This window comes from Pongo pygmaeus, chromosome 5 (genome assembly GCF_028885625.2).
Source record: "Pongo pygmaeus isolate AG05252 chromosome 5, NHGRI_mPonPyg2-v2.0_pri, whole genome shotgun sequence".
NCBI lineage: Eukaryota > Metazoa > Chordata > Mammalia > Primates > Hominidae > Pongo > Pongo pygmaeus.
In genome coordinates this window covers 1,379,097-1,403,661 of record NC_072378.2, presented here as the reverse complement: position 1 = coordinate 1,403,661, position 24,565 = coordinate 1,379,097, and the positions used below count along the sequence as shown (strand labels likewise).

At 45.3% G+C, this 24,565-nt stretch overlaps 1 pseudogene; it reads left to right on the top strand.

The window, feature by feature from the left end:
- The first annotated feature begins 19,666 nt into the window (after positions 1-19,666).
- On the top strand, positions 19,667-21,261 carry LOC129038666 (ETS-related transcription factor Elf-2-like; annotated as a pseudogene).
- Positions 21,262-24,565: the final 3,304 nt, after the last annotated feature.

The window sequence follows — 24,565 nt, the reverse complement described above, 5'->3', positions numbered from 1 at the left end:
TTTTTTTTGTAGAGATGGGGTTTCATCATGTTGCCCAGGCTAGTCTTGAACTAGGCTCAAGCCATCTCCCTGCTTTGACCTACCGAAGTGCTGGGATTACAGGGGTGAGTCACCATGCCTGGCTTGTATTGTTTTTATTGTATTTTATTTTTAAAAATAATTTGATCCGTGGCTGGTTGGATCTGTGGATGCAGAACCACAGATAAGAAGGGCCGACTGTATTAATGTAAGTTAAACCTGTAAAACATCTGATACCATTTTCATGAGAGACAACTGCTGTGCCGGGACATGAAACTTTAATTTCCAAGTATATTTCATTGTTCAAGGAGTCTCAAGATATTCGAATCGACTATTTCCAACTTTCCTAAGATGGCATCATTGGTGAATGAAGCAGGATATTGGCCCAGGAAAAGACTGTCAAGGAACATCTTCTATCCTGATTTAGGTCATTCTCTGGGCAATGACCTCTCACTGGAATGGGAGGGTGTTTGGCTGTGCAACTGAGACTAGGAAAGCATGCACGGTATTTGGCAGCTCTTGTGCATCTGACTTCAGGAATGACACATGCAGAGGTATGTGTCCCACTGGTGTGTGCTGCTCTGCCCTCTGCTTCCTGCCCCAGCGCACTTGGGGTCCGTGAGATGAGGGGCAGGCTGAGCTAAGATATACGGTGTTCAGCACAAGGGCCAGTAATCAGTATTTGTTGCCGTAATTATTACTGTTGTGAGGACCTCAGGCATCTATCCTTGGATCTACTTTGAAATGAAAGTCTTCGTTAATCTCATTTAAGAATAATAATTCAAAATCCTTATCAAAATAGCAGCAAAGAGAACCTAGCAGCTCATTAGGAGAATAATGAACCATGACCCAGTGGCTTTTTTTCCAGGAAGTCAGGATTGGCTCAAAGTAGGAAATATATTAATCACATTCAACATAGTAATAGAATATAAGAGAAAAATAATTCCGTTATTCCACAGATTCTAAAAAGACATTTATCAAAATGCATTATCCTTTTTTTTTTTAACTTTGTGTAATGGAGAATTTCAAAGAAATACAAAAGTAGACAGAATAGTAAATAAACTGCCACGCACCCACCGAACAGCTCACACTATGGCCAATCTCATTACTCTGTACTCCTCCCCATGCTTCCCTGTATACTCTTCTGAACCAAATCCTAGACAGCATATCATTTCATCCATCAGTTATTTAGTACATATCTCTTCAAGATGAAGATTTTATGAAACAATCATAATGACATTATCACACCAAAAATAATTAACAATACTTTCTTAATGTCATCAAATATCCAGTAAGTGTTCAAAGTTCTAATTGTCTCGTGAATACTTTTTTGACATAATGTTGATTTGAATCAGTATCCTAGTAAGGCCGCACATTGCAGCTGGTTGATGTGTTTTAAGTTTCCTTTAACCTAAAGGGATCTCCCTCCATCTTTTGGTTTTCACCACTTGGAACACATTTGTTGAAAGACCTGGGCTGTGTGTCCTGTAGAGTTTCCCAGAGTCTGTGTTTTGCAGCGTGCTCCCTGTGTGTAGTGTATTAAATAGACTGTTCTGTCCTCTGCATTTCTGTAAGTTGGTAGTTAGATCTAGAGGCTTGGTGAGATCCAACTTTGATATTTTTATGTAAAATTACTTTTTAGGTTGTGTGCACTTTTCTATCAGGAGATACCTAACAGCTGGTTGACTCTTTGTTTGCAATGTTAGCAACAATTTTTTGGTTCATATTTAGCTTCATTAATCCATTAGTGTTATTTATTCTGCATAAAATATCTTAAAAGAATAATAAATATATCCTTAGAATGATATAAAAGAATATTTTAATCCCAAAGACAGTATCATACTTAAAAATGTAGAAACACTTGAATCATTGATATTAAAGAAAGGAGTAAGACAAGTATATACACTTTCACAAATATCATGTAACACTGTTCTAGAGATCAGTCAATATAACACACTAGAAGAAATGAGAAATATAAAAATTTAAAAGGTGAAGGTAAACTATCATCATTTGAAGCTTCTATGATAGTTATTTTATTCTAGCAGGTTTTCTTGGATTTTCCAGGGAATTACAAACAGTAACATATTTTAGCAAGTTGGCTGGGATCAAAATTTATACCCTGTAGTCATTAGCTTAGGACTTAGTCAAGAACAAACAATAACAATAATAAACCAAAACCAAAACCAACCAACCAACCAACCAAACAAATAAACCAAAACCCCCCAGAACAACAAGAAAAAAACCCACATACCATGTTATTGTATAACGCTTGATATCATTAACAGGTCGATTTTCTATAGGTTAAATATTTCAATATAATATTTTCGGATGTAGGGAGTTAATGCCAAGGCTCTTATGGGAAGATAAATAAGCAAGCAGAGGCAGGAAAGTTCTAGAAAAAAGGAATAATAGGGGAAGGGGACTATCTGTGCCAGATATTCGTCACATATTAAGCTATAATAATAAACACTGAGTTTCTGATGTGGAGCGAAAGCTCAATGGAACAGTCTATGAAGTTCAAGAACATTCAAATACATATTAAAATTTAGTATACTTGCTAAAAGTATGACAAAAATGCAAAAAGACTAAAAATAAATACAGTTCATCCTTGGTATCTGGGGAATTGGGTCCAGGACCCCCACAGATACCAAAATCTTCAGAAGTTAAAGTCCCTGATATAAAATGGTATAGTGTGTACATATAACTTATGTACATCTTCCTGTATACTTTAAATCATCTCTGGGTTACTTATGATAGCTAATACAATGTAAATGCTATGTAAATAGTGGTTATACTGTATAGTTTTTTTATTTGTATTTTTTTATTGCTGTGTTGTTATTTTTAATTGTTTCTTTTCCAAATATTTTCCATTTGTGGTTGGTTGAATCTGCAGATGTGAACCCACAGAGGGATGACTGTATGTAAAAGAAAAAACCTTCCACATGGCAGAAAACAAACAAAACAGCAAAGTACCCCAAATACCTGAGTTAAAGGGGAAAGAAATGCTTCAACTTGGACTGCACAGGGTTCTAATGCTCTTGATGTATAGAGTTCTTACAAATTACTAAGGAAAGAACCCAGTAGAAACATGGGCAAAGAGGGTGAAGTGAGAGTTGAAAGACAAGCAGAATCAATGCCTCTAAAGCCTAGCAAAAGATGCTCAACCTCAAAATATAAGAAATACAACTCAGCCAGGCACAGTGGCTCACGCCTGTAATCCCAGCACTTTGGGAGGCCCACGCAGGTGGATCACGAAGTTAGGAGATCGAGACCGTCCTGGCTAACACAGTGAAACCCAGTCTCTACTAAAAACACAAAAAAATTAGACAGGTGTGGTGGCACACACCTGTAGTCCCAGCTACTTGGGAGGGTGAGGCAGGAGAATCGCTTGAACAGCAGGGAGGCAGAGGTTGCAGTGAGTGGAGATCGTGCCACCACACCCCAGCCTGGATGACAGAGTGAGACTCCATCTCAAAAAAAAAAAAAAAAAAGAAATACAACTCAAAACTTCAATGAGATTTTTTTCATTTATCAGATTAACAAAGATTAAACAGGTGATAAAATATCATAGGCATAAGGAGAGACAGGCACATTCACACATGGTCAACTTAAGTGAGAACTGGCATCAATATCTGTGCAGGACAATTGGACAATTCCTACCCATAATAAAAATGCACATGCCCTTTGACCTAGCAGTCCCACTTTAAGACTATATCTTGCAGATATAATTTCACAAGAATGTGCAACATTGCTCATAATAGGAGAAGTCTGAGAACAACTTAAATGCCCATCAGTGGGTGGCAGGTTAAACAGATTATGGTAAATCCACATGGGGATACTACACAGCCATGAAAAAGAACAAGACAGTTCTAAATGTACTGATATAGACTGGACTCCAAGACATGGTGCTAAGTGAAAAGATAGTAATATTGTAATAATATTAGTAATAAGTGAAAAGTGAATGATAAGTAATAAGTGAAAAGAAAGTAATATTGTGCTATCACATGCAAAAAAATAGAAGCTATGTACATGCCTATACTATATATGCATAAAATTTCTTTAAAAAGCTGTCTGGGGTTTGGTGAACCCATAGCAGTCTCTAACACAAATTGTATAAAGCTGAAACAAGGCACTGGTTACAGATAATGATCGGAATATTTCAAAGGGGGAGTTTTAAAAGAACCGAAACCAGATGAAACTGATTATCTCTCACAATACCCAGATAGAAAGACTGGCCCAGGATCTTCAAGGAAATTTGTTGCAATCAGGGCCCAGTAATTTTATTATCAGAGTGTCGCTGATTGCTGATCCCAGGAGGCCGCCTGGGATGGCGTGATTACCCTGCAGGGGCTGATGAGGTTCCACCAAGAATGCAGCAGGTGCCCAGGCTTCCTGCTGTGGGGACTAATGCTTAATTGGTAGCTGGTTGGTTCAGGAGGTGGCAGGCTGGTTCCCAAGAAGCTGATGTCAAGGGTTTTATTTGTATGGGTTCTGCGTGGGTTCACATGGGCCCTTGGTCACATGGGATTCTGGGCAGGGGAGCTGTTTGGGGTGGATGGTTAGAACAGATCTTGGTGCTGTTACCTTCTCTGTGCTGGGATGGAGCTCAATTTCCATCCCAGCTCTGCAGTCATCCACTTACTCAAGGAGGGTATTAGGTCTGTCTCCCTGATAGCAAACCAGGCTCCTTCTGCCTGCATGCAGTAAGCCAATCACTGTGATAATGGGCTTTGCAAAGAAGAAAGGGTTGATCCATGAGGCCACCAAGCAAGGAGGCAGGAGAACAGGTCTCAAATCAGCCTCCCCAAAAGTCAGGTTAGAGATATATATGGCATAAGGAAGCAAGGTGATCTGAGATGTGGGGAAAGGTGACTGAGGGTGAAGAAAAGCGAGGTAATTGGCCATCTGCACGTGCATAATCAAGCTTCATGGCTCTTCATGGCTCTTCCCGGCTCTTCATAGGCTGCATGTTCAGAAAATGGTGGTGTTAGCATGACCCGAGGGGGCAGTTTTTGGCCCTGTGATCTCAAAAGGTCACCTCTCAGGCATTCATGCAGGCCTAGTAGAAAGGTTGGTGGTCTCAACTGGTATAAACTGGACAGGACCCGCCCCCTAGTTCCTAAAAAACAACTTTAAGTGACTGTTACTATAGTGACCCACTGTCAGAGGTGTTATCTATCAGGAAGCTAGAGGGAGTTGAGGCAGGTACTTTTGGCTATGTGACTTTTAGCTACATAGGTTAAAAAGTTGACAAGAAGCAAGTGATTAGAAGCGTGCAAGGCAGGTTAAATTTGATGGGCTTAATCAGATTAGCCCTTGGTTTCATGCCCAAAGCCATTCCTTCACTCAACACCCCCACAGCTTGCCACGAGCTGGGAATAGGAGAAGTGGGAGATGCTCTTGTTTCCCGGACTTGAGAGTCTAATGGGAGAGACAGACACAAGAAGACACATGTCATGTGGGCAATTCCTGCCACGCTAGAGGGAAAAACACAGCACAGCATAGGAACCCCAAGAAGCTCAGGAGTGTGATTGTCCGAGGGACCACATTTGATGGTTTACAGGGAAATCATCTGTCTAGGACAGTAGAGAAGCTTTTCTGGGAAGAGCTATTTAATATAAGAATACAGAGTCCTGAATGTTGGAATTAAGATCCTCATCAGTAGAAAACTTCTTAGACGCCTCAACATCTGGGAAACATGGCAGATGCCCTGCCCCTAATTTCTCACCAGGTTTCTCCTTCTTATCAACCAAAGCTGTCCCTTAACTTCCTCAAAAGACAACATCAGTCCTCGCGGGCCTCAAGAAGAGCCATCCCAAGGCATTGACTAGGCATCAGTGTCTTCACCAGGGCAACACGGAACATCCCTGCAGAGTCCCTGGTGGCTGCAGTGGCTGATATGGGATGTATGCCTGCTTTCCATCAGATTCCCAAAGCAGAGCCCCTGGAGGCTTTGGCCCATGGCCCTGAAGCTCCCTTTCACAAGGAAGAAAGACTTTGCAAAGCCAACACCACTATTGGAGAGAAAGTGGAGAGTGTGTATTAGAAGTACTAGTCTTTGAAGACAAAACAGCTGTATAGAGTGAGCTTAAGCGCTGGATCCCTGTGGTTAGGAAGGGAAACTAAGCCTCTGGGATGTGAGAGTGCCATGGAATGCAGTAGGCCCAGGATGAAGCAGGTGTCAGCACAGAAAACCCACCATCACCCAGAAAAGGGAAGAAATACGCTACCACCATCACTCTCCCTGCCAATGACTTCTTTGCACACTCCCACCCTATCTCCTGGCTCAATCTCCCATGTTCTCATAGCTAGGGAGGTCTCCATTGTAATTTGTATGGGGAGGTTAACCTATAGGCCATTCTGATGATCCCAGCTCCCTTTCACTACAACCCCCATCTGCATCCTTTGCTTTGCAAGTAGGATTTGAGAGAGGAAGGATGAAGATGTAGCCACAGGATACATTTAAACATGCACAGAGTTTGGGGGGGCGGTGGGGAACAAAAGCAAAACAATAAAACCTTCACCAGTCATTAAAGAAATGAAAATGAACCTTTTGAGATTGTCAATTTTTATCTGCTAAGTCAAGGAAGGCTAATTTAATTCCTGGCAATTTCACAATAAAAAAAATTGTGCTAGCTCTTGGTGACATTGTAAGTAGTTAAAAGCTTTTTGGGAAGTAATTTGAAATACATCAAGTCTTGAAAATGATTATACCAGTGGATCCAATCATCTCGCTTGTGGAAATTCATCTGAAGGAAATAATTCAGTGGAAAAAACAACCCGTCTACACTTGTTGCCCCTAAATGTCCAGCACTAAAGGAATGACAAAAGAAATCTCAGCACATTTTCTGAATGGAACAGAAACCGAGCGTTTGGAACTAGAATTGCGTAGACTGAATTGAATATGGAAGTGGCTTTAAATAGCATGTTAGGTGGAAACACTGGATGTCTGGTTGAAATTTGGTAAGACACACATTCCCATGGTCAGAATCGGAAAATTTCAACAAATGAAAATCATGGGGTTCACAAAGAGGTGTTGTGGGTTATAGAAAGCTATTTTCAAAAATTTCTTTAATGATCCAAAATTGTTTTTCAAAAAAAGTAGAAGATTTAAAAACATGTATTTTAGGAAGTATGGCCCATGGTGTCTGTTGGAAAAAAGTGGAAGACCTGATGCATTGCCCAAGGGGAACTTCTAGCTTGAGATTACACTGATGAGGACTGGGAAACACTCAGGCACTTTCAGGCTTAGTAACAGGGGTGTCCTATTACGCAGAGAGAAGGTGCTCTGTGGTCCACCCTTTACTTGGATCCTTAGATCAGAATTCTCATCGGGCAGAAGTAACCAGAGGAGGAAACAGCATTTCTTCAAAGCTGAAGAGAGCTTTTTGGAGGGGAAAATAAAAAATCCTAGGAACTCCTTGCATGACTGATGGTTTGAACAATGGCTTTGCACCCCAAGACCAGCCTGGCCTCATGGTTGTAAATCTGGGGGCCGTTGACAAACGGTTTCCCACCTTGGGACTTGAGTCTGCAGTTCAAGAGTCACGTGGGCCTGCCTGAGCCGCAGGGCTTGGCCCCTGTGCTGAGCACAGGCTTCTAGAAGAAGGCTTACGGGAAAGGAAACGCTCGGGTTTCACAAGGAGGGTGTGTATGGAGAGGGCAGGGCGGGAGCAGGAGGGAAAGAATGGTCCCTTTCAACGCAGACAGATGCAGTCTGGCTCAGAGTCAGCCCGGTCTCAAAAAAAAAACCCAAGTGGTCCAGTAACATTTAAAAATCTGCACACATTCGCAGTTGTATTTTAAATACCGCACAAGGACAGACAATAAATGTGATGGCTTTTCCATCCCCTGCATGTGGAGTGCCGGCCACGTCCTGAAGCTCTCAGCATACTGGCACAGGGAGACACATGTGCATGCCCATGGTGAGTGTGTGTAAATGCTACCTACAAACACGAGTGCACACCCACACACACCACTGCAGCACACATACTTCCATTCTCGCTTCAGAAAGCTCCAAGCCTGCAGTTGATCTAAGTTTGGCATGGGCTGAAGGCCGCACTTGGAACGGCTGCTTGGACTGTTTCTGAGCAGAGTGACAGGCACAGCTTCTAAGAAAACGAATTCCCTTTTTATCGTGTTGGTAAATGAAGATATCAATCGTTGGTTTAGAAGCTATGCTGCAGGGGAGGGCCCAGCCCTGATGCATTCCTTCAGGCTCTAGGACGGAATCATTCTGCTCACGAGCTTCCACTTTCTAAGTGTTCATTCCATGATGGAGAAAATGACACAGAAAATAGGAGTCACGGGGTTTCCAAAGCTCAGGGAGGGGCTTGCTCCCGGTGCTCCCATCCTCATAGTCCTTTCCTTGATGTTGTGGCTTATTCAGGTGTTCCTCACTCAGGACAGCCCAGAGCGGCAGATCTGGGCCAGGAAAGGCCCTGGGGTGTCCCACTGGGGAGCCAGCTAGACCTGGGTCAGAGGTAAGGCTCTGTGAATCAGGCGCTGTCACGTCAGCCTCTTGAGGACGGCAAATGCCTCATGAAACTGTTGCCTAATGGAAGGCAGTGTGCGTCCTGGGCAGGCGTGGCTCTGCTGCCGGAGGGTAACCTGGTGGGTTGAACTGGGGTGGACCGGAAAGGTGCAAGTGAAGTGTCCCACGCATCTGCTTTATCCCCTAACCAGTCTGCCAGGAAAAGTGGACAGACAAGACAGGTGGCGCTGGGGGCCAGAGAATCGCTGAAGGGCTCGCAGGTGGGACTGGCTCAATGGCCGTCCCCAGGCCAGTGGGGTCTGGGTGGGTGCTCACAGCTGCTGGAGAACAGGCCCTGGAATCACACAGGAGCCCAGGAAGCAGTGCAGGGCTGTATATTTATGCACTCCTCATATATTCTCCCGGGACCACGAGATGTTCTACCGGGAACAAACAGGAGTTGCAGAGCCCTGTCCCCTTTGTGCCTTTGGGAAGGTCATGGTGCCCTTGTCCCTGAGCATGTCCTTTTCTAAGAAGCGTGCTCTGGGCTGGCTCACTGACTCCTCCTGCTGGGACTCTCTTCCTCTCTGTTTTGGCTTCCTGTGTACTAAATGGGGCATGTTGTGCCAGGCCAGTTCTCAGAAAGCTGGCACTCTAAGGCTTCTCAGGGATCATCTTGTCCAACCCTCTCATTTTCAATGAGGGACTTGCTGTTCAGAGAAGGCACAGGACTCCCTAAAGCAACCAGGGGCCAGCGGTCCCCAAGAGATGCTTGTTATTTCTGCTGCTTCTCACCACCAGTCCTGGAGTCCAGGCTGTCCTGAAGACTGAGGAGCTGGAGGAAGCACTCTATAGCGTGTGAATATTAAACGAAATGTGGGAACACTCATCCTGTGTTGCAACAAGAGTGATATGCTGGAGCAGAATGGGAAGGGGGCACGCTGCCTGCTCTCTCTGCCCACGCACTGGGTTCTCTCCACAACCATTGCCCCCGGCAGTTCAGGCAGGCCCAGGAAGGGGCCTGTGCAAGTCACTGATGTCCTCTTCTGGGGAGGGAGCTAGAAAGAGCCCTGGTGCCAGAGATCTGGAAGGCAGCAGGGCCCGGGCAGCACGGACAGTCACCCCTCCCTGTCTTTGCCCATGTGTTTCTCTGAAATTGGGTCAGAATGGGAATTAGCTACCTTTGATTTTTTTATTGTGTTAAAATACACATAACATAAAATCTACCATCTTAACTTTTTTTTTTTTTTTTTTTTTTTTTTGAGATGGAGTCTCATTATGTTGCCCAGGCTGGAGTGCTGTGGTGCAGTCTCACCTCATTGCAACCTCCACCTCCTGGGTTCAAGTGATTCTCGTGCCTCAGCCTCTGCAGTAGCCAGGATTACAGGCTCATGCCACCACACCCAGCTAATTTTTGTATTTTTAGTAGAGACGGGGTTTCACCATGTTGACCAGGATGGTCTCGAACTCCTGACCTCAAGTGATCCACCCCCGCCCCACCCCGGCCTCCCAGAGTGTTGGGATTACAGGTGTGAGCCACCGCGCCCGGCCCTTAAACATTTTTAAGTGTGCAGTTCAGTGTGGCATTAAGTATACTCACAAAGGTGCACAGCCGTCACCACCATCCATATTCAGAACTTTTCATCTTGCAAAACTGAAACTCTGTCCCCAGGAAACACTAGCTCCCCATTCCCCCTTCCTGCAGCCCCTGTCACCACCATTCTACCTCCTGTCTCCACGAGTCTGACTACTGTAGTGCCATGGACTGAATGTTCATGCCACACCCCCTTTTCCACAAAGTCACATGCTGACATCCTGACCCCCAAAGTGATAGTCTTAGGAGGTGGGGCCTTTGGGAGACAATACAAACAGGTGATAGGGCAGAGCCCTCCTGAATGGGATTGATGGACTTATAAAAGAGACCCCCAGGGATCCTCGGCCCCTCCCACCATGTGAGGTTGCAAGAACCAGGAAGAGGACCTGCGCCAGGCACCGCATCTGCCGGTCCGTTGATCTCACACTTCTCAGCATCCGGAACAATGAGAATTGAATTTCTGTCATTTATAAGCTACAGTCTATGGTATTTTTCTATGGCAACGCGGAACAGAATGACAGGTAGGTGGGTGGTCAGTGGAGTGACGCAGTAGTTGTGCTGTGATGATTGGCAGGTTTCACTGAGCGTTTTGCCCTGCAGGTTCATCCAGGCCGTGGCACGTGTTTGCATTACTCTCCCCGCGCCCCCTCAGCCCGCGGTTTCAGCCACCCGGGAGCACGCGGCTTGCCGGGAGCGGGCGCTTGGCACGGGTGCCCTCTAGCGTTGCTGGAATTAGGGCCGTCCCGGCACAGGCTGGGTTTCTGGAGCTCAGGCCCTGCACTCTGCTGCTCTGGGGCTGGTTCGCACCAGACCCCTCACCGCGTTCCCGCTTCCCTGTATTCACACAGGAGGGAGACCCGGACTCAGGGCCTGTGCAGGGAGAGGGCTGCTGAGCGTGGGGATTTCCACACGCTTCTGTGAGACTTGGAACGTTGGCTGGCTTTAAGCAGCTTTTCTGTTGTTGTTGTTGTTTTTTTTCCTAAGTTAACATTAAGTATCTTAGAGAAAATGGGTTTATACAGCCGACATAATGCCTGACCTTGATAAAGTTTGTCTGCTGGACTTTCCCGTGTACTCCACGGACACCACTTCAGGGCAGCCCAAGAGTGGATGGACTCAGAGCGGCCTGTGTGCGAAAGAGTGGTTCACGTTCATTCCCGGTGAGCGCCCAGGACCAGCCATCCAGAACATTCCTTTTCTTGTTCAAACTAGACACCCCTGGAGATGCCCAGGAACAATGGAGTGAAACTTCGTTGGGGAAATGGGCCTGGGGAGGGAGTGGGGAGACTCCGGACTGTAGTGACTATTTCCCCACCCGCATCCCGCGCTGGCCCCCGGGGGGTGCAAAGCAGTGCTGATGCTAAGAATAGTGCAGATGCGAGCACCTCTTCTTTCAAGAGGAGTGGAAACCAAGCAAGGCGGTGCACCTCTGCCAGCTGAGCCCTCCTCCACTCATGACGTTTAAATATATGTATAATAATATATAATATATATATAATATATAAATATATAAAAAAATATAATTAATATATATAATATATAAATATATAAAATATATATATAATTTATATATATATACACACACGTATATTATTTGTATGGTAAAATATATACCATAAACACCCTTTTAACCATTTTTAAGTGTGCAGTGCACTGGCATTAAGTACATTCACATGGTTGTGCAACCATCACCACCACCCGAATCAGGACTTTCTCCTCTTCCCAAACAGAAACTCTGCCCATTAAACCCCAACTCGCCATCTTCCCTTCTCCAGCCCCTGGCAAGCTGTATTCTACTTTCTGTTTCTGTGGATTTGACCACTCCAGGAACCCAGAGTGGACTGATATAGTATCTGTCTTCTTGTATCTGTGCATAACATCCTCAAGGTTCACTCATGCTGAGATGTGTGACAGGATTCCCTACCTTTTTTATGAGATGGGGTCTTGCTATATTGCCCCAGCTGGAGCACAGTGGCTGTTCACAGGCATGATCCCACTACTGATCAGCACGGGACTTTTGACCGATTTCCTTCCTAAAGCAGAATAACATTCCATGGTGTGCACAGACCAGTGAGGAAGTTTCAACCGAGCGCAAGTCTGTTGGAGAGGTCCTCCAGGCAAATCTGGTCTCCCTTCCTTCTGCTTTCTGGTCTTTGCTTGGCTTTATGTGGAGGGGTTTCTTCTCTTTTCAGGTCTGTAGTCTGGTAAGGAGGCTGAGGCTAGGCCCTGTGGCTTGGTCAGCAGATGGGGACCATGCTGGGACCAGCCAGGCAGCTCTGGCTTGGGGGTTCAGGGGACTCCAAGGAGGGAGGAAGCACTGTGGGCTGAGAGGGAACCCACGGGCTGGGTGGGCTTCTTGGAGGAGGAGGCGGGGCTTGAGCTGGGAGGAAGAGGGTCAGATGAGTTGAGTAAGGGAGGGGGACACAGGGAGGCAGAGCGGCAAGCTGTCCTCACAGGTGTAAGCATTTATTTCCAGAGGTTTCCACAACGGACAGTTTAAAGGTGACCTCTGCTATCTCCCTAGTCAGTTTTCCTTTTGCACGAAACAGCAGAAAGCCAATTTTGAGCTCCTGCATCAAAAAAAGCTATGAGCTCTGCAGGTGGAAAGATTGGGATTTTTCTGCTATTATACTCTGCCACCTTGGACATGTTTCTTAATAACTTGAGACATATCTGTGGAATGGGCATGCTCATTCCATATTTTCGGAGATTTTACCTGATTTTCAGAGACTGAAAATGACGATCCCAGTTTGGACAATGTGCTGGATTTTCAGAGATTTTGAGGGTATTAATGTATGTGAAGTTGCCCAGCACAGTGCCTGGCACATAGAGATTCTCAATAAATAGTAGAAATAGTAGGAGCAGAAGTAGTGGTGATAGTGACAGGAGAGTAATAGAAGATTAATTCATTCATTTAACGCATACTTACTTCAGCCTGCTGTGAGCAGACATCAGGTATCATGAGCGAGACAGGCAAGACACCTGCATTGAGGAGGTATGTGAAGAGGGAGATGGTGTGAAAGTGCAAAATGATAAGAGCAACCAAGATTGTAAGGTTGTGATAAATAAGATGATGCACTGAGAATAATGCCAGGCCTTCTCCTAAGGCGGATAGCTCAGGCAGTCAAGGAAGACCTCTTTGCACTACGATGGTCAGGGCTGGGAGGGAGAGCTGGGCAAGAGCTTGGTGCCTCTGAAGAGAAAGGAGCCCTAGGGGTTGCTCAGGAAGCCAGCAGGGAAGTGCGGAGAGGTGGTTTGGAGGTAGCTAGTAACCAGAGAAGGAGACCGATTGCATTCTAAATGCAGTGGAAAGCTGTGATAAGGGGGTGAAGTGGGAGGTGACTAGATCTGATTTATGTTTTAAAGGATAAACCTAAAACTCAGCAACAAAACAATTGAAAAATGATCAAGGGGCTTGAATAGATATTTCTCCAAAGAAGATATACAGATGGCCAATAAACATATGAAGAAATGCTCAACATCACCAATCATTAGGGAAATGCACAGCAAAACCATAATGAGATCCCATTTCATACCCATCAGGATGGCTATCATAAAAAAAAAAACAAAAACAGGCCAGGCGCAGTGGCTCACGCCTGTAATCCCAGCACTTTGAGAGGCTGAGGTGAGCAGATCACGAGGTCAGGATATCGAGACCATCCTGGCTAACACAGTGAAACCCCGTCTCTACTAAAAATACAAAAAATTAGCCAGGTGTGGTGGCAGGCGCCTGTAGTCCCAGCTACTCAGGAGGCGGAAGCAGGAGAATGATGTGAATCCGGGAGGCGGAGCTTGCAGTGAGCTGAGATCACCACACTGCACTCCAGCCTGGGCGACAGAGTGAGACTCCATCTCAAAAAAACAAAAACAAGTGTTGGTGAGGGTGTGGAGTAACTGGGACTCTTGTGCAGTGTTAGTAGGAATGTAACATGGGGTAGCTGTGGTTGGGAAACTGTATGGTGGTGTCTCAAAAAATTAAGCCTAGAACTACCATAAGATCCAGCAATTCCACTTCTCAGGATACTCAAAAGAACTGAAGGCAGGGGCTTGAACAGTTACTTACCTGCCATGTTTATAGCAATGTTATTCATGATAGCCAAGAGGTGGAAACAACCCATGCCCATTGACAGATGAATGAGTAAACAAAATGTGGTCCATCCACACAATGGAATATTAGTCTTCAAAAAAAAAAAAGGACATTCTGACACATACTACAACATGCACGAACGTCATGCTCACTGAAATATGCCAGACACCAAAGGACAAATGCTGTGAGATCCCACTCACACAAGGTATCCAGAGTAGTCAAATTCATTGAGAAAGAAAGTAGAGTGGTGGCTGTCAGGGGCTGGAGTGAAGGGAATGGCGAGCTGGTGTTTAATGGGGACAGAGTTTCAGTCTGGGGAGGTGAAAAAGTCCTGGAGATGGATGATTGTGACGGTTGGACAACCAAGTGAATGTGCTTAATGCCACTGAACTGTACTCTTAAGAATGGCTAAGACAGTACATTTGATATTGTTTATATCTCACCACATACACACACAGAGATGGGATTGGAAGGCTTCAAGTGTGGAGACAGGGTACCAGCAGGCAGGCTGTTGCAGGAACTGAGCACAAGATGCTGGCAGCCCCAGCCAGGGCCATGGCAATGAATGGGGAGAAGCAGGTGGCCTGCGATATGGCACAGACAGGACTGCCACGGGTTGAATGTGGGAGTAAGGAGGGGACAGGACCCAGGGAGGAAACCTCAGGTTTTGAAATGGGCAACTGTGTGGTGCCATTTGCTGAAATGATGGCAACTGGGGAAGGGTCTCTTTCAGGGGGAAAAGCAAGTGCTCCTTTTTGTCCATACCATTATTTCAAAACCATTTCATTGAGGTATAATCGACACACAATAAACTACACATATTTAAAATGCATGATTTGATCAATTTCAACATATGTACGTACTAAATTTGAGATGTCTATTACATATCCAAGTGGGTATGACAAGAGGTCAGTTGGATATTTAGAGCTGGAGCTCAGGCGAGAATTTAGAGCGAGTCATGTAATTTTGGAAATGACCAGCATAGGGAGGGTATTTACAGACTTGAGACCAGACAAGAGCATGTTAGAAATAGGAAGAGGAAGAGTTCCCATTTCTTGAATACCAGTGTGTGCTGGGCACATTTACTGTAACCTACTTGTTGCAACAGCCTGAGGGGAAGGAAGTATCACCTTTGTGATGGAAAATGCTAGTTGTAAGCCAACATCCACTCTTCCCCTCATTCATAAATATAAATTCTACCTGGGATCTGGATACCAACCAGGTACAACCTCTCCCAGTCCCCTCTGCAGTACTTGGGCCAACTTAGCTAAATTCTTCCTATAATGTGGGCCATTTCCATATTGGGGCCCATAAAACAATGGGAGTGCATCATCCATCCTCGCTGCTCCCTCCTTACTGACAACAGTGGCAATGACCACAGCTGCCCTGGAAGTCATGGGCCAAAGATGGCAGACATGCTGCCTGCCTGGGGCCCTGAATGACTGCGTGGCCCAGAACCACCTGTCAAACTAGAACATTCATCTAGACTGTGATGCGAGAGAGCAACAAACTCCTTTGTTTGTTTTTAAATTTAAATTAGTTATTTATTTACTTTTTAGATACAGGGTCTCTTTTTGTTGCCCAGCCTGTAGTGCAGTGGCACAACCATTGCTCACTGCAGCCTAGAACTCCTGGCCTCAAGCGATCCTCTTGCCTCAGCCTCCTGAGTCAGCTGGGACTGCAGGTGCTCACCACCATGACGCCTGGCTATTCCCAAAGCTTCTCCCTAAGATGCCGGAATGTGATGGGATCCTAATGAGAAAGAGGGATCTTTGGTTTGTGTTTCCATGACAACCAAGTAGGCTGATGGCTGTTAAAAGGTTAAAGAGGACTCCTTAGCTGGGCTGGGAAAGAGCACTGTCTTGACCTTCAGGTCACAAAGCGGGGAGTGCCATCCATCCTGATGGGCCTGGGGCAGATGCCAGGGAGGCTGAGTGGTTGACTTCCCTGTCACATGGGGCAGACACAGCTACTCAGGCCAGCACAGGAGCTGACATGGCTTCGGACCTCCGGTGTGCCTCGGACTGTTAATCACCACTGCCCGCTTTAGAACCAAGGCCAGTCGAGGGCACCACGCTGGTGGTCGTTGCTGGAGCCTTCACCTGGAGGATGAGAAGCTGTCAGAGCTCCAGGTCTGATTCCCAGCTCCAGATGACTACAGAATTTGTTGTCCAAACTGGGATCGTCATTGAGCAATGGGCTTGCTTCCCAACACACATAGACACCAATGCTATGGCATGGGCTTTTGAGAAAAGAAAAAGCCTTATTGTGAATGGACTGGCAAAGAGACTGGAGAGGACACTCATATCCATCTCCCCCAGCCAAAGTCTGGGGGCAGGTTTTATAGGCAGAGGGTAACTATGGGGGAGACAGGAAGATGCTGCAAGGTGGGATCCACCTGGGTCATGCAAAGGGGCAATGATGGGCCCTTGGCTGTAAAGTCTGTACTGCAACAAAATAGGGCACCTCTTGCTTCTTAATTTGCTTCTTAATTTGCTCTCTGTTCTGTAGTCTGAATATTTTGGTTCCACCTGTGGTTGGCTTTTATGTTCTGGCCAGCATGGATAGGGCTTGCTCAGTTCATCTGGCACACTCAGATTATATGACTTGCAATCTGGGGGTCTGTTGCACTGAAAAATAGCTCACATTTCATTACATTTTGTTATGGACAGGGTTGAATCGGTTTGAACTAGTTCTGTGATTACAGGATGCCTTTCAATCTGAAAGGGGATGGTGTTAATGATGACCCCGGGACAGCAGGATAAAATGATACTGCCCTGGGCAAGCTAGAAGGGATGGACACTATCCTCAGCACTAACCAGTTCCTGCAAGGGCTTCAAAGGGTCTCTGCCTTGACCCACTGGCTTCAATACATGAACATCTCTAAGGATCCCTCATTAAGGTCTTTTTCTTACCTATCAGCATTGTGTTTTTTTATGTGTTTGTTTTGAATCAGGTTGTAATGATATAGATTTTTAAAAAGAACACACAAAGCCTTCATATTTTTATAAGTATTCCAAGGAAACAACTGCTTTAAGTTCAGTCTTTCTTCCAGTGGTTTTGCTGGGAGAGCTACCCAAGGGTGACGGCAGAAAAGATGAAGTACAAAATCTAAACAGGCAGGTGCTTCCAGGTTCTCATGGACTTTCTGACTCCTGTATGGGCTAGAATCTGTAGACTTGTAAGTCTACGAGTGTGTTTCTTTGGATTTTCAGCGGAGTATTTTGTGTGTCTTAAAATCCACGTTCAATAACATTCCCCACAGCTAAACAGCTAGATACGGAGATCCAGGGGTGAGTGGCCCCTTCGGCTGCCTGCATCCCTCATTCCCGCTTCCTGGCACTGATTTGGCTGATGGAGGGGTGGAGTTACAGTGACACTTGGGGACAGGTGACTGGCTCTGGCCCTCTCCTTCTTGAAACCATAGTTAATTATCACACCCCTGCCTGACCTGTCTTGTCCTCCGTTGTTCCCCCACCGAAATCCCACTGCTGTTGGTTATTGCTTGTGAAGGTGCTTCCTCTTTAGAAGCCACCACTTCCTGCCTCTCTGGACCAGGCAAACCCCACGCATGCTTTCTGGTCATTGCTCCCCATCTTTCATTCTGCATGGTGTGTCCACCCAGGCTCCTGTTGGAAGTGCTGGTGCTTCACGGAGCAGAGAACCTGCCAGCAAATGAAGAATGGGCACCTCACTTTCCCGGGAAAGAATTCTCTCGCAACACTAACTTTCTCGTAATACACGCTCTGTTGTGTGCATGCTGGGGACTGTCGGTTTGCAGTTAGAGCTCAATAAATCCTGTGGCCTTGAGTTGGCCCCTGGGGTATTGCCGTCCACCTCATAAAACTATTACTTAATTAAGTATGGCTCAGTACAATTGGCAGCCTCTGCTTCTGGCCAGAGCACCAGACCTGAGTGTAGATGTGCTCTGGTCTCTCCTGTGCCTCGAGGCTGGTGGGCCCGTTGTGCTGCAGAGGAGACTTCTCTGCAGAGCTGAAGGGCAGTCCTCTGGGATTATGGAAAACACACACGATTGTTACAGGGCTCCCTCCTGTGCCGTCAGAACTCAGTGCTCAGAGGTCGCTGAAGGGCTTGCTTTTGGCAAATTGTGCTTCATAGATGCGACATAATTAAAAATAAATAACAAAAAACCATCTTTGATTGGGGAAATGCCAAGTCAATGGTCATTTAGAAACCCTATTTAATATGTGCTTCACTTCAGCAGAGCTTTGAGCAAAGGGGGTTCAGACATTTAGACCCGATTTATGTGCATTAAAAAAGACAGCTTCCAACTTTCCTAGTGATAGTAACAGACAATGATAATAAATGTCAATGGTTTCTGAGGCCTGCTTTTGCACATCCGTCATAGAAGGATGTTATATTATTAAAATCTGTAACAAGTGTAGCTCATGAGATAAGTATGAGGCCATGTGACGATCACCGGGGGGCTTGGGGCCAAGGAGGGGACTGGTGAACAGCTGCTGCTGGGCAAAGCAAGTTCCGAGCACCGCTAGGGTCATCTTGGATCACACGACGGGATAACGTCTTTCAGTTAACATAATTGAGCCTTAGTTCAGTTTAAGACTTTATATAGCTTAATGCAAAGAGGGAGAAACTTCTGCCTGGATTATCCATAAGGTCCTCTCCAACTATGACGACCTTTTAGGACACTGTAAATACTTTTCTCTTCCTGGAAGATATAGCATATGCAGTGGGAAGAACATAAGCCAGACATACTCAGGTTCCAATACAGGGTCTGGGACCTGCTGGTCATGTGACTTTAAAATTACGTTCCTTCTAAACCTCATTTCTTCCTCTGGAAAATTGTCTGCTATTCCTTATCTTAGGAGGTGGTGGTGAGGCATAAATGAACTATCACATAAGGAGCCTTTCCTTAATTTACCCAATACATATGGCACAAAATGTATTCCCCCATGATTTTTTCTTTTTTTAGGCAGTCTTACTCTGTTGCCCAGGCTAGAATGCGGTGGCATGATCCTGACTCACTGCAACCTCTGCCTTCCGGTTGAAGCGATTCTCCTGCCTCAGCCTCCTGAGTACCTGAGATTACAGGCATACACAACCAGGCCCAGCTAATTTTTGTATTTTTAGTAGAGACGGGGTTTCACCACGTTGGCCAGGCTGGCCTTGAACTCCTGACCTCAGGTGATCTGCCCACCTTGGCCTCCCAGAGTGCTGGGATTGCTGGCGTGAGCCACTGCTCCAGGCCCCAGTGATTATTTTTAAAAATAAAGTAGGCGTTGCCAGCTGTGGCCCCTGCCCCTGCCGTTAGGTGGTGGGATTCCTCAGCCCTGCAGCGGGAGGCGGGCCGGCCTCAGCTTCCTTCCGGTCACTGGAGCGTGTGCAAGTGCGTGAGTGTGTGTTGACCGACCGCACGGCGTGTGTCTCCGGCCGCGGGTTCCACCTCCTTCCCTGCCGCCGCTGCTCACGGTGTAAGTCAGTGTGAAGCAGCAGCTCCAGCCCCGGGATAAACATGGCAACGTCTCTGCATGAGGGACCCGTGAACCAGCTGGATCTGCCCATCTCGGGGGTGGAAGCATCTGCTCACAGCAGTAGTGTACACTGTACAGATAAGACAATCGAAGCTGCTGAAGCCCTGCTTCATATGGAATCTCCTACCTGCTTGAGGGATTCGAGAAGTCCTGTGGAAGTATTTGTCCCTCCTGTGTATCAACTCCAGAATTTATCCATGCTGCTATGAGGCCAGATGTCATTACAGAAACTGTAGTGGAGGCGTCAGCTGAAGAGTCTGAACCAATGGATACCTCTCCTATTCCTACATCACTAGATAGCTGTGAACCAATGAAAAAGAAAACAGTTGGCCATAAACCAAAGACCCAGCAATCACCAATTTCCAGTGGGTCTCCTGAGTTAGGTATAAAGAAGAAACTGAGAGAAGGAAAAGGAAACGCAACCTATTTGTGGGAGTTTCTTTTAGATCTACTTCAAGATAAAAATACTTGTCCCCGGTATATTAAATGGCCTCAGAGAGAAAAAGGCATATTCAAGCTGGTGGATTCAAAAGCTGTCTCTAAGCTTTGGGTAAAGCATAAAAACAAACCCGACATGAACTATGAAACCATGGGATGAGCATTGAGATAGTATTACCAAAGGGGAATTCCTGCAAAGACTGAAGGACAGAGGCTTGTATATCAGTTCAAGGATATGCCTAAAAACATAGTGGTCATAGACGATAACAAAAGTGAAACCTGTAATGAAGATTTAGCAGGAGCTATGGATGAAAAATTATTAGAACGAGTGTCACTGTCTGCAGAAAGTCTCCTGAAAGCAGCATCCTCTGTTCGTGGTGGAAGAAATTCATCCCCTATAAACTGCTCCAGAGCAGAGAAGGGTGTGGCTAGATTTGTGAGTATCACTTCCCCTGGTCATGATGCTTCACCCAGGTCTCCTACTATCACTGCATCTGTATCAGCAACAGCAGCTCCAAGGCCAGTTCGTGTGGCAATGCAAGTACCTGTTATAATGATGTCATTGGGCCAGAAAATTCCAGCTGTGGCAGTTTAGTCACTTAATGCAGGCACACCATTAATAATCAGCACTAGTCCAACAACAGCCTCCTCTCCAAAGGCAGTCATTCAGGTAATCCCTACTGTGATGCCAGCTTCTACTGAAAACGGAGACAAAATCACCATGCAATGTCCCCAAATTATTTCCATCCCAGCTACACAGCTTGCACAGTGTCAACTGCAAAGTGAAATCTGACTGGATCAGGAAGCATTCACATTGTTGGAGCCCCATTGGCTGTGAGAGCAGTTACCCTTGTTTCAATAGCCCATGGTACACCTGTAATGAGACTATCAGTGCCTACTCAGCAGGCATCTGGGCAGACTCCTTCTCGAGTTATCGCTGTAGTCATAAAGGGGCCAGAGGTTAAATCAGAAGCAGTGGCAAAAAAGCAAGAACGTGATGTGGAAACTGCAGTTGGTAGAAGAAAAACTGGCTGATGGAAATAAGACAGTGACCCACCTAGTGGTTGTCAGTGTGCCTTCAGCTACTGCCCTTCCTGTAACTATGAAAACAGAAGGACTAGTGGCATGTGAGAAATAAAATAGCAGCCCCACCAGGGACTTCAGGCTGTTAGTGGCCGTACTGATGTAAACATTGGCAAGGGAAGTCATCAAGAAAAGTCAAAGAAGACTTTAAAACATGTTTAATGCATATAAGAAAACAAGCAAACTTACTGGAAATAAATTACCTATCCCATGTTTCAGTGGGAAATAAACTATATATTGAGATGCTGACAGAAAACTGCCTCTTCCAGTAGGAAAACAACTGAACCCGTCGCTAAGAGAAAGGATTGAAAGGGACCAAGCAGCTCACTAAGATACCAAGTTACACTAAGACTTTGAACACTAACATTCTGTAAGAGGTTATACAGTTTTCAGTTTCAGTGGGGAGGGGTTGGGATGGGTGATCTCATTGTTACATATAGCAATTTTTGATGCATTTGATATGTGTACCAGCAATCATTACTGTGTTTGCACAGTACTCAACTGGTGCTATGTGAACACTGTCCTAATATATGTATTTTAGAATGTGAATTAAAGAATGGATCCAAAAACTTCAGAAAGATAGCAAAAAAAGGTCTAGTGCAATTAAAATATATATATAGATCATATAGCTTAAGCTGATTTAAAAACAAAGGCCTTAGACTAATTTTCAGTTTTCTTTCTCGAAATAAACTAATGGCTTGTTTGTGTAAAGCTTTTTTATTAAATGAAAAATTTTTAAAATCTTGTACCTAGCACAGTATTGTTATAGAGTTTACATGTAAGATTTTATATGGTAGTCTAAGTCTGTGTTTCTTAATTGTAGACAAATTAACAGTTGGCCCTGGCCTTTTGCTGTAACATGTCTGTGTCACTCGCTTAGCCCTGGCATTTGTGCAGACATATCAGTTTCAGTTCTACTGTCATTTGGAAGTTCAGGATCAGCATGAATTTTTGTTAGGTAGCTCTAATACCTGGAGCGAGCTAGCTTGCTTGCTTGCTTGCTTTCTTCTTTCTTTCTCTTTCTTTCTTTTTTCTTTCTTTTTCTCGCTCTCCTTCCTTCCTTCCTTCTTTCTTTTCTTTTCCTTTTCTTTTCTTTCCTCCGTCCCTCCCTTCCTTCTTCCTTTCTTTCTTTTCTTACTATTTTTTGTTTTGTTTTAGTTGAAGTTTATGAGGGAAAATACCAGTGTTCAGATTTGAACTATAATAGTTTGTATATTCAACATTTGAAGTCTGTTCTATTTTGTTGGACTGTTGTTTCAAAGTGTATTCAAGTAGGTTTTCTGAAATTTAGAAATGAAATTTTAAAAATAATAAAAATAAAGTACATATACAATTTGCAATTGCAAAGATATGGAACCAACCTAATTGCCCATCAGCCAATGAGTGGATAAAGAAAATGTGGTATATATACACCATGGAATACTACTCAGCCATAAAAAGGAATGAAACAATGTCTTTTGCACTAACTTAGATGGAACTGGAGGCCATTATCCTAAGTGATGTAACTCAGGAATGGAAAACAAAATATCGTATGTTCTCACTTATAAGTGGAAGCTAAACTATGAGGATGCAAAGGCATAAGAATGATATAATGGGCTCTGGGATCTTGGAAGGAAGGGTCGGAGGGGGGTAAGGGACACTGCTCAGGTGACAGGTGCACCGAAATCTCAGGAATCACCACTAAATAATTTATCCATGTAACAAAAAACCACCTGTTCCCCAAAAAATATTGACATAAAAATACATGTTAAAAAAATAAAGTGGATATACAGGTGACCCTTGAACAGTGTGGGGGTAGAGGCACTGATCCCTGCACAGCTGAAAATCTGAGTATAACTTTTGATTCCCCTATGAATAGCTTGCTGTCATCCAGATGCCTTACTGATAACATAAACAGTCTGTTAACACATATTTTGTATGTGCATGATGTACTGTTTTCTTAAAGTAAGCTGGAGAAAAGAAAATGGTATTAAGAAAATCACAAGGAAGGAAAAACACATTTACTGTTCATAAAGTGGATCATCACAAAGGGGTTCATCCTCTTCATCTTCACATCGAGTAGGCCGAGAAGGAGGAAGAGGAGGGGTTGGTTTTGCTGTCTTGGGGGTGGCAGAGATGGAAGAAAATCCATGTCTAAGTGGACCCATGCAGTTCAAGCCCATCTCCTGGGATGGAGGCAGAAGCGTCTCCTCTGCCTGGCTCTTCTCTTACACATGAGGCACTGAGGCAGGAGTACATTGTGGTGGAGGAGGCAGCTTTCTCAAGGAGCTCTGCCAGTGTTATGGCTTGACATGTGACTGCAACTGTGGTGCTCTGTCCAACTTGCCACAGAGTCGGGTGGGAGCCCTCCTGGGCTGGAGCTGGGGCTATGGTAAATAACGCAGCACAGGCTGCACAGCTGTGTGTTAGGAAGCTCAAAGTATTCTTGAAGAATTCTGGCCTCATTACTGTCTTATCTCTAATCACAGGTAGCTAGAGGTGGTGGCCATGAACTGCACCTGGTCAGTGGGTGCCCTACTGTGTACCAGGCACTGTTCCAGGCTCTGGGGATACAGCACAGGACAGAATAAACAAAACTCATCTGCTTGGTCCTCATGTCTGGGGGAAGAAAACAGGCAGTACATCAGGTCTGAAGTGGGGAACTCCATCAGTAAATATGTATTGTCTGGGTCCTACCACCCCTGAGCAAGAGCTCTGTGTCCCATTCCTCCTCATTCTCCTCTGGCTCCTCTTTGTGTCAGGCCCAGGAGATTTGAGTTTGGGGGTGCCCCATTGAACAGGTGCCCGCTGAAAGGTAGCAGGCTGGCCCCGGCACATTAGGCTTGAGTTCCACACAGAAAGTCACTTTCACACGGTAAGACCTTGATGTGGATGTACAAAAGGCCCAGGGGGCAGGACTTCCTCAGCAAAGCAACCATTTAACTGGAGAAAATTAATTAAAAGGTAAAACATAAACCAACAACCATTTAAAGCCTCTAGTAGGTGTTCTAAGGGCAAACAGCAAAGGGAAAAGAGTCATTCAAGAAAACCTATGAAATCTCAATCAAAATAGCCAGAGTCTATGGCATTTGAGCCAGGGCTTGTACCCCTTTTCATCAGCTCTGTGTGGGGGGGACTCCCTCTACCCTCAGCTCCCAGTCCAAACTCCAGCTTCACACCAGTGGGGGGAGGGCCATGTGCGTCTCCTGTCTTCTCCAGGCTTATGTTATGGAAGTGCTACCTGGTGGGCTCAGCATGGAGGACTGGGGCTTCCCTCATCATATAGACTCCATTTGTAGGCGAGAGTTTTGCCCAGGACAAAGAATACAGGAGCTCGATTGCCCCACTCCAGCTCATTGGTAGAAAGGAGCTTCCAGGCC